Below are 14,806 nucleotides of genomic sequence, written 5' to 3'. Positions count from 1 at the left end.
CATGGACGTCATTTGGGGGCCAACAGGGCTGGGGGCTGCGACCTCTGAGGCTTCCCTTGCTACCCCTAAAAACTGTTTAAAAAATGTTTAACATTTTTTTTTTGTAATGTTGGCTCCTGGGCTGTGGCAAGCGTCATGTGGGTCTTTGTTTCTGGAGTGGCTGGCTTTCTTGTTCAGGCCTCTTAAAAAAACAGGAGGTTCCACAAGTGTAACACTTATTTCAGGCACACTTCAGGGGGTGAGTCACGGATTTAGTCTGTTCTTAAACACCTCAACTCAGCCTTTCTTCCTTCTGAGGTCGATTAATGAGTACCAACACAGGTTGGGTGATATTGTATGTGCATTTGTTCTATATAAGGCGCTTAAGCGTAAGTGCTATGTAATGACACATCATTATCATTTGGTCATGGACGTCTGCTTGCATTACCCAATAATTTGGTAATATGGGCTATACACACTGATATTAACGATAAATCTTGTGCTCTATTCTTGTATGAAATGTAATTTCACATTATAGTCGTGTCCTAGCCATATGTTTCGTAGTCTGCTTAAGAACAATGCTATGTGATGCAACTTCCTGTTTTGTCAAGGGGTGAAAGGTTGTGTTCCATCGTTTCCTGTGATGTAACTTTGGGGTTGGGTCAAATTACATCACTTCCTGTGAAGTTATCAGAAGTCAAGGGTCATGTGATGTCACTTCTGCTACCCCTGGCATTTTGGTGAAATGACATCCCTGCCAGGGCCTCTTTTGGTTCCCAGTCCACTCTTGGCTCATCCAGAAGCTTTTCTCTTTTTTGAGGAGTCTCTCATATGACTATGAACATGAAAGAAAGAATTCAATAGTTTTCTGATTTCTCTAATTGTAGGGCCGACACGTCACCATATGTTGTTAGTAATATATTTATTATTCTAAAATGTCAGTTTATAATTGTACATATTTTTAAAACCCCAATGAAATTGTGACACTGAAAGTAAAAGTTGCTTGGACCATAGGTTGGGTGCTACCTGAGTGGCGATTGTGACCAGTGGCAAAGTAGGGTGGCAGTCTCCATTGATAATCAAGACCTTGACCGTTAAAAGCTTTGCACAAAGTGCAGCGCAGTGTCTGAAACGTGATCCGTTGACTGACTGGCTGCCAGTGAAGATCCACTAAAGCCGTAATGCTGTGGTGCGATTCCTTCAAGTATGATCCTCTTGAGCTTCTGTACCTTGTCCATCGGGGGATGCGGCATTGATCATTCGTCAAGAGTTCATTCTGGACTAACCCGGGCCCCGGTGACCTTGATAAGTGCTTTGTAAGGGTGGGCGCACTCTTGTTAACAGCCTGAGTTGGAAATTAGCACTCTTCCTGAGGTGGACAATTGTGTGTGTGGGAGAACGCTCTTCATGAATCTATACCCCCAGAGGTTGTGCCTTCACCACAAGTGATAACTCGGTCTCGAGCTCCGGGAAATTGGATCGGACTCCCATTTGCACTGCTTGTGACCAGCAGCCTGCACTTGATCTGTCCGGGCACAGCTAGCGCTCCAGAAACGCACGGTGGTGGCGCTTAATGCAGCCTGTGATCAGAGGCGCCACCATGGGATGCCCAGGGGGGGCCACGGCCACCCTTAAGAAAACACTGGCCTCCCCACCGGCCCGCCTGCTTATGAATGCAACTTTGTGTGCCACCCCAAGATTTCCAGTGACCTCATCAGGCCACCTCTATGAAAAATGTTTGGGGGCGCCACTTTCTGTGATCCCATACTGGCATTCAGTATTCTTAACCGGTCGCTGGTGCAGCTGCGGGTTGTCAGCATACCTCTCCTGCTGGACTTGCTGTTAGGGAATCACCTCTACCAGGGCCCGCAAATACATGAGGATCTGCAAAGGGAACGGGCATGGCTGACGTATGCCAGAGGTAACTTGTCTCCTTTAGTGGGGTTGAGCCCATCCAAACCCTTTGGAACTCTCACCATAAAATGGATTGGATCCATTTCAGCACCAAGCCTCAAGCACACCCTCATTTCTTTGTCCAGTCCAGGAGGGTCTCCTATTTAGCTGTGGAGCGTGCAGCCAATATATCAATGCAGAGTAAAGCGCCCGCCTGTCCCGAGCCAAGGGATTTCAGGAAGTCCTCCCCTGTGATCTTTACCAAAGATTCAGTGCATCTGAAGGGTCTGAGCCCAGACTGGCAGCTGTGGAGGGTGAGACGCTCATTGAATGGCCGCTGCCACCTTCTTTCTCGACTAAAGTGCTATGGGTGTTGTGCGCTTACCATAAATACAGCGTTAGATTGCACAAGCTCACTGTTGCAGGGATGCTGGGCCTTAATCAGTCTACATCACATTGTATATACCTTACCCCATGAATTACAAGATGCTGCTGCCATTGCTAATGTGTTTCACTGAACAGCCACCTTTATATTGGGATGGGGCATATGTGTGCATGTAGGTCTTTGAAAGGCTTGTTGAAGGATGTTGACTTGGCGAAGAAGGGACAACAGATAATTTGTCGATTTAGGCTTTCTGAATTTGAAAGCTTTGGCCAGGACTTTTTTCCCTCCCTTTTCCCCTTTATCGTGCCCCCCACAACCCAGTACATCCCTCTTTCTGTACTATTCCGCCACAACATATTTTTTAAATTCTTTTTTTTTACCTTTCAACCATTGTATCTCTGCCCCATTTGATTTTTAGATCACCCATACTCATGTTGACCTTATTGACAGAGGTGGTTTCCAATTGATATGATCTAATTATTATAAGAATGTGGGACTCTCATTTTAAAGTAGGTTACTCTTCCTTAAGAGGATATACCCTATTGTATGAACAGGTGAAACAAGCAGAGCCTTCTGGAAATGCCTTATATTTCACCTAGGAAGAAATGTTTGAGACCTTAATTGGTCAGAAAACACAAAGAATCTGGCCTGATCAAATTTCACCAAATCCTTTCTGTACGTCGGAAGCGGCTGTGTTAGCAGTGCAGCTTGATGTCGATAGCATCTTTGCCCTAGGTGCTTTTCTCTGAGGTTGAAGCGGAAGCCTTGTAGGAGCAGAGTGGAGTTTTGGTGTGGCCCGTTCCAGCCTGTATCAGTGTTGATACCAGAGGGTCGCCGCCTTGGAGCGGAGAGAGGGCCTTTAGAGGCGGTAGGCGCAGTGGTCCCTGCCCGGGAGGTTGCACCGAACGCCACCGGAGAGATGATACTCCTCATCCTTAACTTCCCACTTTGTCAGTGCAGTGAGTGCAATTGGCACCCCGCCTAGAGACATGGTGGGGGTTGGAGAGGCGAGCTTTACCTCTCTTCTCACTGGCGTCTTTTGAATTTTTAGGAGTTTCGGTCTTGCGCATCCAAGGGTCACGTATAAAATGCATTGGTTACAGGGGCAGTAGAGCTCAGCAGTGCTGATCGGCCATATTCAGGCACACTTGAGACGCTGTAGTCTGAACCTTGATAGGCAGATGGTGAGGCTAAATACGTACCTGCCCTGGCAAGCCCAATCCCCCAGCCACTTAATGTTTACCTTACGGTTTGGTTGGATTTGGGCGTTGTGACTTATTCAACAAAAGCATGCTTAAGCGTTCCAAATAGAGCATGCAGACTGTTTTTGGTCTGTCGGTGCTGAAGGAAGACGGTTAATGCCGGTGTTGGCCTTGTGCTCACTGAATACTGGAAGACAGGTTTAAGAAACACTGGCTGGCGTGGCAAATACATGGTTATTCATCTGAATTCAACTGTTTGGATATTACCTTTCTGTTTTGCCTTTGCCCTCTTTTACTACCGTTTGAAGTATGACGAATACATCTAATTTAAAAAAGGGCAACTACAATCTAAGAAACAATACCTCGACATGCACGGTGACTGAGGCCACATTAGTGTCAAACATTATTGCCCACGTGGTGGCATCTGAACCACCTCATTCAACAGGTCCCTCACTCCTTCTCGCTGTACCTGACAAGTATTCGATTATAATATCTGACAGGACAGATTCCAGAGGCGGCGGCATTGCCATCATAGCAAAGTCCAACCTAGATCTTAGAATCGCTACCACACCCAAATTATCATCCTGTGAACTACTCACAGCTAAAATCCCAATTGCAAACGCCTGCACTATAACTGTCCATCTCTTATACAGGCTCCAGGGCCCATTGGCACCTTCGAGGAAGACATGATGACACTACTTTCAGACAATACTAAAACATCCTCTCAAATATTAGTACTAGGTTACTTCAATCTAGAGCTCAACGACCCTAACGATCACCAAGCTCTAGCAGTTGCCAACACCCTCACGGAACAAGGCTTCAAGCTAAAAGTCATCCAACCAACCCACGACAAAGGAAGGACCCTTGACTGGGTAGCCAGCCTCAACTGCGACACCAAAATCACAGCGATTACACCCCAATCATGTACAGATCATTATCTACTATCGTTTACGCTCTCAGCGAACACTCTGAGAACGAAACCCAACATATGAGGAACAAACGCAACATCACGTTGGATACCATCCTGCCACATGTGATCCCCATCCTGAACTCCTTAATGGACATCACCGACCCTAACAAGCTAGTAGAGATCTATAATTCTACTATGACCAAGGCATTGGACATTATCACCCCCTCAAAATGCGCAAAGGCAAACCAAGAGGGCACCTCAACACTTGGTTCACTCCGCAATGACAAGCTCTATGTGCTGAAAAAAGAAAATTGGAAACTGAGAGCAAATGCCCATCCATTGTAGCTAATATATTGTATCTATTACTAAGGATTGATCATCTCCCCACATTGACTACTGAAGGACCTCTATTGCACATCCCTCGGGAACTTCTAACTGGTCGCATCTGCCAATCACCTACTGCCCTTGAAACTGCTCCGCATGTTTTGACATCTTGTAAGGCAATGACTCTTCTATACATGAACACACCTGTCTGGTTCGTACATAATTATGAAGCAATATGCGTTGATGATTTTTGGCATTATTGCCTTAATTCAGGAAACCTAGCACTGCTGATTGCTTTGTTTGGTATTTGGAAGGAGGTTGAAGTTAAACTAAATATTGAAACAAGGAATTTATAGTATTTCACATTTTTGTACTAATTTAATTAACAAAATTTCATCTTGCATGATGTTTTAAGAAGATAAAAACATTTTAAAATCAGATTCGCTTTCATTATTTTACAACTTTAAATGTGTTAAAATGTATGTTATTTATGTTTTGTTTAATCAATTTATGTTTTAACGTGCTTATTTTCTCTATTGTTTTTATGTGGAAAGTTCTGCGGAACTAATATCACATTAAATTAAATAAAAAAATTAAAAACAACAAATCTTTTCAAATCAGTTCTTCCATGTGACCATGACTTTTTTTTTTTATTGGATTGTAGTTGAACACTCACATTACTTCACCCTCCTTCTCTATGGTCCATGTAGAAACGGGTCTTCTCTTAGTATGCCTGTAAAGCATGGGCCCACTCCAGCGAGGGGTCCTCTCCTTCCCACTGGAAAAGATGGAATGCGGTTCAAAAACGACTCCCAAATGATAGCAGATTTATAGTATTGGTGTTGGCAACCCACCGATACCTGTCTTGGTTTGGTTGCCCAATAGGCATAGCTTGTTCTCCCTTGGCTCAGTCCCTCCCCCTCTGGGGATTCGTCCGGCCAACCAACCATTGCCTTGACACCTCGGGAGTCCCTCCCTCTGGGGTCCTATCACTCTCCGCTTCTCCTCCACCCTGCTATGGATTGAAAAACTGAAGAAACATTTTAGTATCTGCACAAGTTGGGCATTTGTGTGGTGCCATATTGGTTGAACATTATCCTTGACTGATATGTTACTGGGTCTTCTTGGTTCTTTTATAGTGCGCATCTTACATTTAAATGGCCTCTTGGCTCTTTGGGTACTTTAAGGAAAGAGGCCTGGGGTGGTATTTGGGCATGTGGGAGGAGAGCAAGGTTATTATTGTTGAATTGTTGGTGCAAAGCAGATCAGGGAAACTACACTGCTGTGAGTAAATGTTTAGGTATTAAGAAATGTGTGATGTGTGTTGCTCCATGATGAAGGATTTATTGGGCATAATTCCTGTCTGCGCCAGCATTATTTTATGGAGGCCATTGCCTTGTTGAATGAGTGTGGTGAAAGTCAAGGAGAGGGTGCACATGTAGGCCAAAGATCAAGGAAAGCGTGGGGTGGTGTTTGGTGTGGGAGGTGTGATGAAGTGACCTGCTAAATTCCGTAGAGAACAGGAGTGATGACGAAGGGGGTTTGGGTAGGATATGTTATGACATTTATAACGCGCCTGTACACACGTTTTTCTCAGCACGGGTACATTCACAACCTAGCGGATGATGGGCCTAGACGAAGTATGCAGAGAATCCCCTGGTCACCATTCTCTGGTCCCTTCCTTTGACATAGGACAGTTACTGGGTAACTACCTCTGTCAGACCTCCATGGTAGAACCTCGTCATAGATTCCCAATGGGAAAAGGGATAAGAAAGTTTTCACAGGCCGTGGTCGGAAAAGGGCAAGGTCCCTTCTCTCCCTGTCACCCCCTCGGTATGCGCTGCCTTTCGCCTCCTTTTGAACTGCTGTGCTGAGTTAGCTCTCATGTCGTGCGGTCGGCCTTGCTCGTCCTGTGTCCTGTGCTCTCGTGCTCCACCTTTTATCCCTGGGGGGAAGGGAAAGGGTCATCAGGTGTGTGTGATTCTGGTCAATTGCCTGACTATGCCTGACCCTTGTATTGGGACAGGTCAGGTAAACGGCTCTGGTGTTAGTCTGTTGTCTTTCGTGTGGTGCAAAAGTGTTTGTGTCCAATAAAGGGGGTTGGGGCTGTGCTTCGGAATATCCTACTTGGTAGGATAGAGAAAAGGTGTTGAAAGAAGGGGGATACTGCATCTCACCCATCAGTGTCCCATTCCCACTCCCCAAGGACCCCCCATCCAAGTGATCCTCCCTCACTGGCCCACCCCCAGGAACTGGATCCAATAGCAATGACAGTGTCCTGGTCACCTGATTGACAGATCCCCGGGGACTATCTAGAGAGACACCTTCAGGTTTCTCACAGCCCCGGCAATCCTCTATGCCGCGTGTTCCCAGCTGGAGCTGGGAAACACAGAAGACTCTTAAGAGCCGTGGGCCAATGCTGCGAGGTTCACAGGTGGCGAGCGCTGCTCGCTGGAACTCCCGATGCGCACACCGGGAAGCAAGTGGAAGCCAGAGAACAGAAGAAAGGAGCTTCTGAGCACCAGTGAGTGCAAGAAGGGTAACACTCGTACCGGGGCACTCCTGGGGCGGGTATTGGACATTTGCTATTAGCGATCGAATTGAAAATTCAGAGAAAGGGGTCTGGAGACTGAATGACAGAATATTGAATAACGAACAAACTGCCAAGTATTTTGTGAAATGGAACAACATTTATTGAATACCGAACTAAAGAGAAGATATGGAAATTATGTGAAAATACAGCACAAGTGAAAAGAGAGGGAGCCTGTGTTGGAAAAAGGTTGAGAGAGTGTCTGAAATACAAAGTGTATCAAAGAAAGTTTGAGCCAAATGTGAGCACAGAGATAGCAAGGAATAGACAAGACATGATGGCAAAACCAGGAAACTGTTAAAGAAAAGTGGCCTTGAGTGTTGACATTGTAATCCAGTTTGCAAGAGAAGATACACAAGATGGTAACCAAGTATCACAAGTCATCATTTGTGTGACCTGTAATGGGTGAACCGTGTTGTTCAGCAACTGCGCCTAGACCGAGTGATTCTCTCTCTGGTTTTTGGAACGGAACAAGGGAAATCAAGAGCATCACAAAGTGCCATGGGTTATTAGTTATGTGACTTGTAATGACTGGACTGTGTGGTCTGTCAATTGCGCCTAGACCAAGTAGCCCCTACGTGGGAAAGAATCAAGGAAATCCAAGATACAGGGCTGTGTAATATAATAAGTGCTGAAGTAAAAGAACTGATCTGGGTTAACTATTAAAGGGCTTCAAGAATTACCAAGGTTTACTTGAAGTATCATTGAAAGTTAAGAGACTTGAAGTGACTGTAGTTCTGTTGAAGGAGCTACCTTCTTGGGGAAGGGAACCCTGAGATATTTGGCACTGTGTTGAACTTGGGAAAGGGAACCCTGAGTCTTCTTGGAACTGTATTGACCTTGGGGAAGGGAACCCTCAGACCTTTTTAGAACTATTTTGAACTTGGGGAAGGGAAAGCTAAAACAAGCCAGAACTGGAAGAACCTCAGAACTTTATTTTGAACACTGTTTCTTTTAGTGATGACATCCCTACAGATTGTATATCTTTAGTTGTGAGGGCAAGTATAGGTTTTGGACACAGACCGACTTTTGAATTGAACTTAATGACACATACTATGCTTAGTTTCTTTAGGTAGGGAAATCCAACCTCAGCTTTCTCCATCCTGACAATTAAATAAATAGTTTTGTTAAGAAAAGTGAATGTGTTGTCTGTGTCTTGCATCATGGCGCCTTCACAGTGATCAAATCAAGAATTGGTATGGAGTGAAGGTGGAGATAACATCAAGAAGATTTATTAAGTAGGTGGTTGGAAAATATCACAAAATGTTATTAAGTATGAGGTGGTGATTATGCAAGAAGGTGGTAGTAAGGAGGAGGAGATATAATCTGGTGGAAGTGGTAAAGAGAAGGTGGTAACATTAGGAGGAGAAGAGAAAGAAGAGAGGGGTGAGATCAAGACATCCAATGAAGCTGAAGGATCCTACTAGACAGCTAGCCTAGGAAGTTGCACTAATCCCAGTTAGCCCTAGGTAAGCATTTGAGTTGTGAGGAAGAATGAGTCCCCTGAGCGCGATTAGAGGAGATCATAGAGGGGAAGTGGGACAAACCGGCAAGATCAAAGAACGGTTCAGGAGCCAAGATCTCCACACTGATCTCTTGTCCATGCCTAGGTGGTGCCCAAAGACCAACTCCTTACAGAACTTTGTTCCAAAATTGGAATTAATTGGCGAGAGAGCACAGAGTTTGGGACCCCCTTATAAGCCTACAATGAACAGTACAGGACACACAGGGTTTGGAACCCCCTTGTAAGCCTCAATAAACAGAAGAGGGCCCCAACAGTTTGGGAACCCCTTATATGGTTGCATCAAACAGTATAGGACACCTAGAGTTCCAGCCCCCCTTTCAAGCCTACAACAAGCAATAAAGGACCAACAGGTATTTGGCAGCCCCCTACAACTTGACAACAAACAGGACAGAAGACAGGGTTCAGGAATCACCTCAGAGACCCGTAATTGTAGTTGAGAAGCCTGAGCCCTGAGTTGACACCCCGATGGGTGAGAAGCTGGCCGAAAGGAGAAGTTATCCTTGGACTGGTGGAGGCATGTAGTAAACACCCCTGCTTAGGAGAGCATATAGGGCTGGTAATGGCTCAGTGAAGGCTCAGAGCAGTTACGCCCCCATAAGTGGGTGTGATAGCTATTGCTCCCCTGGGTTTGTCCAGGGTGTGAACAGTTTTATTGTTTATTCATGTATTACTGGATATGGCCTCCGCGCACATTGCTTGAGCCCTATCTTCAGTAAAAAAAGAAAAGGATGTCCACCACCATAATAAATAGAAGAGGGACATATTGCCTTTTCTATTTCTATGGTTTCAGCCACCGTCGGGACGGATCACTGGGATCGGAGCACTAAGCTCAGGTCCGGCAGGTGATTGCGGAGGGATGGAGGGGGAAGGGTGTAAATGTCTTGGAAGGTGGGGGAGCGAGCGGGGGCATGGGGAGACAACAGGGAGGGGTTCCCTCCCCACAATCAAGATGGCAGCACCCAGGGAAGGGCCTCAGGTAGCTGGAGAAATGTGGACGGTACAGTGTGTGTTCTCGCCTGTGTTTCCAGCCACCTGATGTGTTCTATACCAGCAGCAATGGAAGCCCTGCAGAAGTTGAAATGTTGCCATCACCTACAAAAGCTTTAAGTGATGCACAAAATGGTGGGGTTTGGGGAACTGAAATAATAGATTTTTTCCTCCAAGGCTATAGCAGTCAACGTGAGCATGAACTATAGGGTAACGCCAAGGTATTTAGGTCACAGACACAAAGAAATGAATTTAACAAAGTGCTGAACTCGTTACACATTGGTAGGGGTCGGGCCGGGTGGAGGTGAAGAGGGTTGAGTGAAGGTGGGTGGGGCCATAGGGGATAGGTCCGCCCCTTTTTTTCTACAGAGAAATTAGCCCTGTTTCTTTTTTTTGCCATTTAGTATATTATCTACTCCAGAAAATCTTTGGATACTTTGACTATCTGGCGATCCAACTCTTGAAGCACAGGCTCTCTCTGCACACCTCAGCTATGGGAAAGTAGTTCTAACCAGATGTTTGGGCACACTCCCTAATTTCCTCCTGGGGTAATTTTAGGTTTCACTTCAGGTTATGTAAAATAAAGCTACCTTTTTGCCCAACATGTGACTGTAACGATTTATATACTGTCAGGTACTTTTATTATGGGATCTGTGCATGCTTCAAACATCTCTATAAAAGTCAGTGTTATTTATTTTATCTCAGTTTTTTTTATATTTGACTGCCATAACTGCATCCCTCACCCTGCCCCATTGCAACACCTCCCCAGCCCCGGGTGAATCCCAAAATAATTATTTCTTATTTCCAAGTTTATAAAAGTGAATGTAGTGGGACTGGATCCACATGACATAGAAAGGGCATGCCACAAAGTATCACCCCATGAGTAGGGGCAATTGTGACCACATTTGAGCTATTCCTCAGAGAAGGTGGTGAGTCATTTAGTGGTTGGGCAACAGAGAAGATCTAGATTTGGCAAGTAATTGGGGATGGCACACTCTTTTACTCCTTAACTCCCTCCTCCACTCTACAACTCCCTCCTCTACAATGCTACTCCCCCTCCACTGTATAGCCACCTCCTCCACCTACCACTCCACCCACAGCACATTCAGACACCCTCCTTTTACTCACATAATCACTTCACATTCACTCCCGACTCTCTTTCACTTATCCACACTTTTCGCACTTACCTGCACACTCAAAAAGTTGTCCCATTTGCACTTAATAACCCATACTCACCTTCTGAAGGTATCACCTCCACACTCGGCTGTTTCTTCCTCCGACTGGTCTGCTGGTCTCCTGGTCTGCTACCTCCTCTTCTGATCTTACCCAAACAACCCATATCTTCCTGTTGTAATTTGTATGCCCCCACATCCCCCCTCCTCCAAACTACTTCCCTTGGCCAATCTGGCCCTTTCTTCCCTACCCAGGAGGTATTGGAAACAGCAAAAGTTACAAATAGTGGAATAAACCTGCCCACTTTCTTAGCACGCGTCTGATGCAGAATACTAATAGTGGCCCTGGAAACTGTCCCAGTTCCTGTTAGGGGGGCCTTGTTCCTGGCTGCCCTAGTGTTCCACCCCTGGTGGTCTGGGGGCTCAACTGCCTGCCGGCTGCCACTTTTGGCCGCCTGCATTGAGGCTTGTACTTCATCTGCCGCTGATCTGCTTTGATGCCGGGTTCTCCTGTCTCCTTGCCTCCAGCGAAACCGCCTGGATTGTGTGGGAGGCCAGGGGGTTGCTCTCTGTGGGCCAGGTCTGGACCATCCTTGACGTCTCTCAACGCGCTTGGGGCACTGGAGGGGTTGCTCTTCTCCTTTTGCTGCTTGTATGTATTAATCTCAGGAATGCTGGCTCTAGAAAAGACAGAGTGTATGGAGAGCATTTTCTTTCTGAGGTATGGCGTGAGATAAAGCACATGTACGGGCTGGCACAAGGGGGGGGAGGGCAGGAATTGGGGCTCTCTCAACTGCCAACATCCAATTTGGGGATCGGGCTGGCACCGGATTGCTCCTTGGTTGGTCCCCCACCCCTGGCTGAGTGGGGTTCACATCCCCTTGTAACAAGGCCAAGGTGCTGGTCTTGTCACAGAGTTCTAAGACAGCATTCCTACCTCTCTTTGAGTTAGGATGGCGAGGTATCTTGGGCTAAACGGTCCTTTTCTGGTTACATTGAACGTATGGGCAAAGCTAAGAACAACCACTTACCGACACAACTCGCTGGATAGCATGTCACAGCAAGGGGCCGTACAATTACCGTGGCGTAGGCACGCAGTAGCTCTGTTTCTAGAGTTCCTCCTTGAGATTGTACATGAGAACCCCCAGTCTTTTTTTCATGGCCCAGTCACGGAAGTGAAAGGGAGAGGCCAGGAGTGGGTTCACTTAGCTGCTGTGGTACAAATCAAGAATTGCCAAATGGGGGCCCCCGCCGTTGTGCTATCATTTTCAGATCAAGTGAACCCTACTAGCAGACTGCGAATCGCCTACACGTGGGAAGCCTTCATTTAAATGTCTGCATGCCTAAAGCTACTGGGTGCACCCCATTGCAAGTGGAAAGCACCCCATTTAATAAAGCTGCTTGTCATTGCGATGGAGTTTCAAGACGAGCTACCAAGCAGTTGCTCGCCTTCATTTGACGGATCTATGATGATTTGAGACATCAATGATTCGCACTATTATTACCTGCCTCGCATATTTAAATGGCAAGTCCAGCACGGAAGCGTATACCATCCGCTGATAATGCCCTCCTTTACCATATGTTCTTACCAATATGTCAGCTGAGCCTGGGCCAGGAGTGTGTGAATCATGCCAGGCAACTAATCCCTCTGTGAGGGAGTGGGGGAATGCAAACTGTGGTGCTTCTTTTTTTTAAATGTTCCATTTCTTGCCATTTTGAGCGGGCATGGTCTCCTGCGTCTATACACAGAGGTAAGAATAAATAGCAACAAAAGAGAAACTGGCCGATAACTGCCAGTTAGCATATGGATGCAGATACAACGGAAGAATGAAAGATACAGGGCCTCATAATAAGATTGGCGGGGCAGGAAATTCTGTTACCGCCACTTACTGCCAAACTACAAGTTTTCCAGTGGGGGTTCACGAACTGGAGGTAAATCAGGCCCTCACCAGCAAAAAACAGTCAGTATTACTGGCACCGGTATTACCGGTGCCGGTAATGCTGGCAATTCCCCACATGGAGTCCTATGGGGCTCCATGGAATGGGGAATCACTGCCGTTGCTGACACCTGTAATATCCCGGATATCAGGCACCGTCAAAGGTAGGTCCATTTGCTGGTATCCCACCTGAGTTTCTGGCAGGATACCAGCAAACTTATAAGAGTTGATAACCAGAAGCCTGAGTTAAAAGCCAGAATTTCAGCCTGCGATGAAACAGAGGGTATGAGAGACAAAGTCATCAATCAAAAGGGAAAACGTTCCAGCGCATGGGGACAAGAACATAAAATGCACAACCACTCTTGCAGGAGAAATTACATTTTGGAACCACAAGAAGCCCCAAGTCAAAAAGAGTGGAGGTGTTTAGTGGCAAGGTAAGGGATCTCTTTAAGAGAAAAGGGGGATGTAGATCAGCTGGAAGTAACCCACAAGAACGAAGGAGACCCAGGAAAGAACAGTACTGGTGAATCCCTCAGACTGGCGCTGTCTCAGGAGCATGCCATGCTCTACAGTACCAAAAGCAGCCGAAAGATCCAATGACTCCTCCCCGGTCAGCAACCATTCAGATATCCTCTAAGGCAGCAAGCAGAGCCGAGCCTGCACCATAGCTGTGAAGAAGCCTGGTCTGGAGGGACGAAGGGAATTCCTCGGTGCAATCAAGTAACTTTGCCCCCGGTAGAGCAGACCCTTTGGAAACTGCCTTCCTGTTCCTTGAACTCTTGTACAGAGCTCCCTGCTCTCAAGATAGGTTTGCACTAAATCCCAAATATAAAATGAAGAATGTCCTGGCCCCCAACAAAAATTTGAATTTGTGTAGCAACAATGATCTCCAGCAGCTTAGTGGGGAAAGGAAGGCGAGAAATGGGGATTAAGTTAGAAGGGGCATTGGAGTCATATAGGGATTTTATGTCACACATCTTATTAAAGGTTTTTCTGGCTTCCCATTTTTGAGTTTGTCAATCCAGTTAAGTATTTCTGTAGGCCTGTTTTTTTAGGGAGATATGGTTTGATATGTTATTTATGGGTCCAGTAGCTATGATATGCAATAATATAGAGACCTAAGACTGATCATAATAAGTGCTGTGAATGGGGCCTGTAGTAGCCAGAAATAGTTTGCTTTCTTTGCAAAGTGTTTTTTATTTCCCTCTTTCCATGTGTTGCTGTTGATTCCTTCTCTCTGTCTCTATCTTTTTCACCATCCGTGCATATGATATGCATTATTATATCAGATCACACCATTTGTGTTTGCCTATATTTTTTCATTTCCCTTTGGTTTTCCATGTTTTCCTTTTTCGGTCTCTTTTTTATTTCTTGTCCCATCCCCATACCCCCCTTTGTCTCCTCTCCGTTCCGCTCTTTCCTGCCACTCGCCCGCTCCACTGGAACCCACTGCCCGTAACCATCATTGCCAGCCCAACTGTTGATCTCTTCAGAGCTTGGCTTAGACTTCACTTGCTTGCTAAAGAGGGGGCTCCCAGGGCCTTCTCCTCTATGCTCCCTACCTGACCCTCCCACTGCCTCCAGTGACTCCAGTGACGCTTAAAATTAGTTTGTATATTTAATTAGTACTCCACTTTAGTTTGAAGCACTTGCCCCTTTAGGTTAATGTTACCTTTGTATGTCCCCTGTTTTCTATTAAACATTGTGTTTCTGTGTGTTTTGCTTTGTCCTTGGTATATATCCTAAGTTTGTACACCCCCATTAATTGGCTCACTGCCTGTTCTCATCATTATGCTTTGTGCACACGCCCTTCAGGGGAATGCTTCTGCTATGTGTAGAAGTGTTATTGTCAGTCATTTCTGACCGCAATTGGCATCTCTGTTTTTCAAATAAATACAAATA

The 14,806-nt window shown here is 45.9% G+C and overlaps 1 protein-coding gene across 3 annotated transcripts in view; it reads left to right on the top strand.

Moving 5' to 3' along the window:
• Positions 1 to 14,806, top strand: part of AGAP2 (ArfGAP with GTPase domain, ankyrin repeat and PH domain 2) — a 1,175,901-nt gene that overhangs the window by 772,455 nt on the left and 388,640 nt on the right. The gene's annotated exons all lie outside the window — the stretch shown is intronic.

This window comes from Ambystoma mexicanum, chromosome 3q (assembly GCF_040938575.1).
Source record: "Ambystoma mexicanum isolate Mex_15411 chromosome 3q, UKY_AmexF1_1, whole genome shotgun sequence".
In the NCBI taxonomy this organism is placed as follows: domain Eukaryota; kingdom Metazoa; phylum Chordata; class Amphibia; order Caudata; family Ambystomatidae; genus Ambystoma; species Ambystoma mexicanum.
The sequence above is the reverse complement of the archived record's forward strand: the minus strand, read 5'-3'. Positions and strand labels throughout refer to the sequence as shown.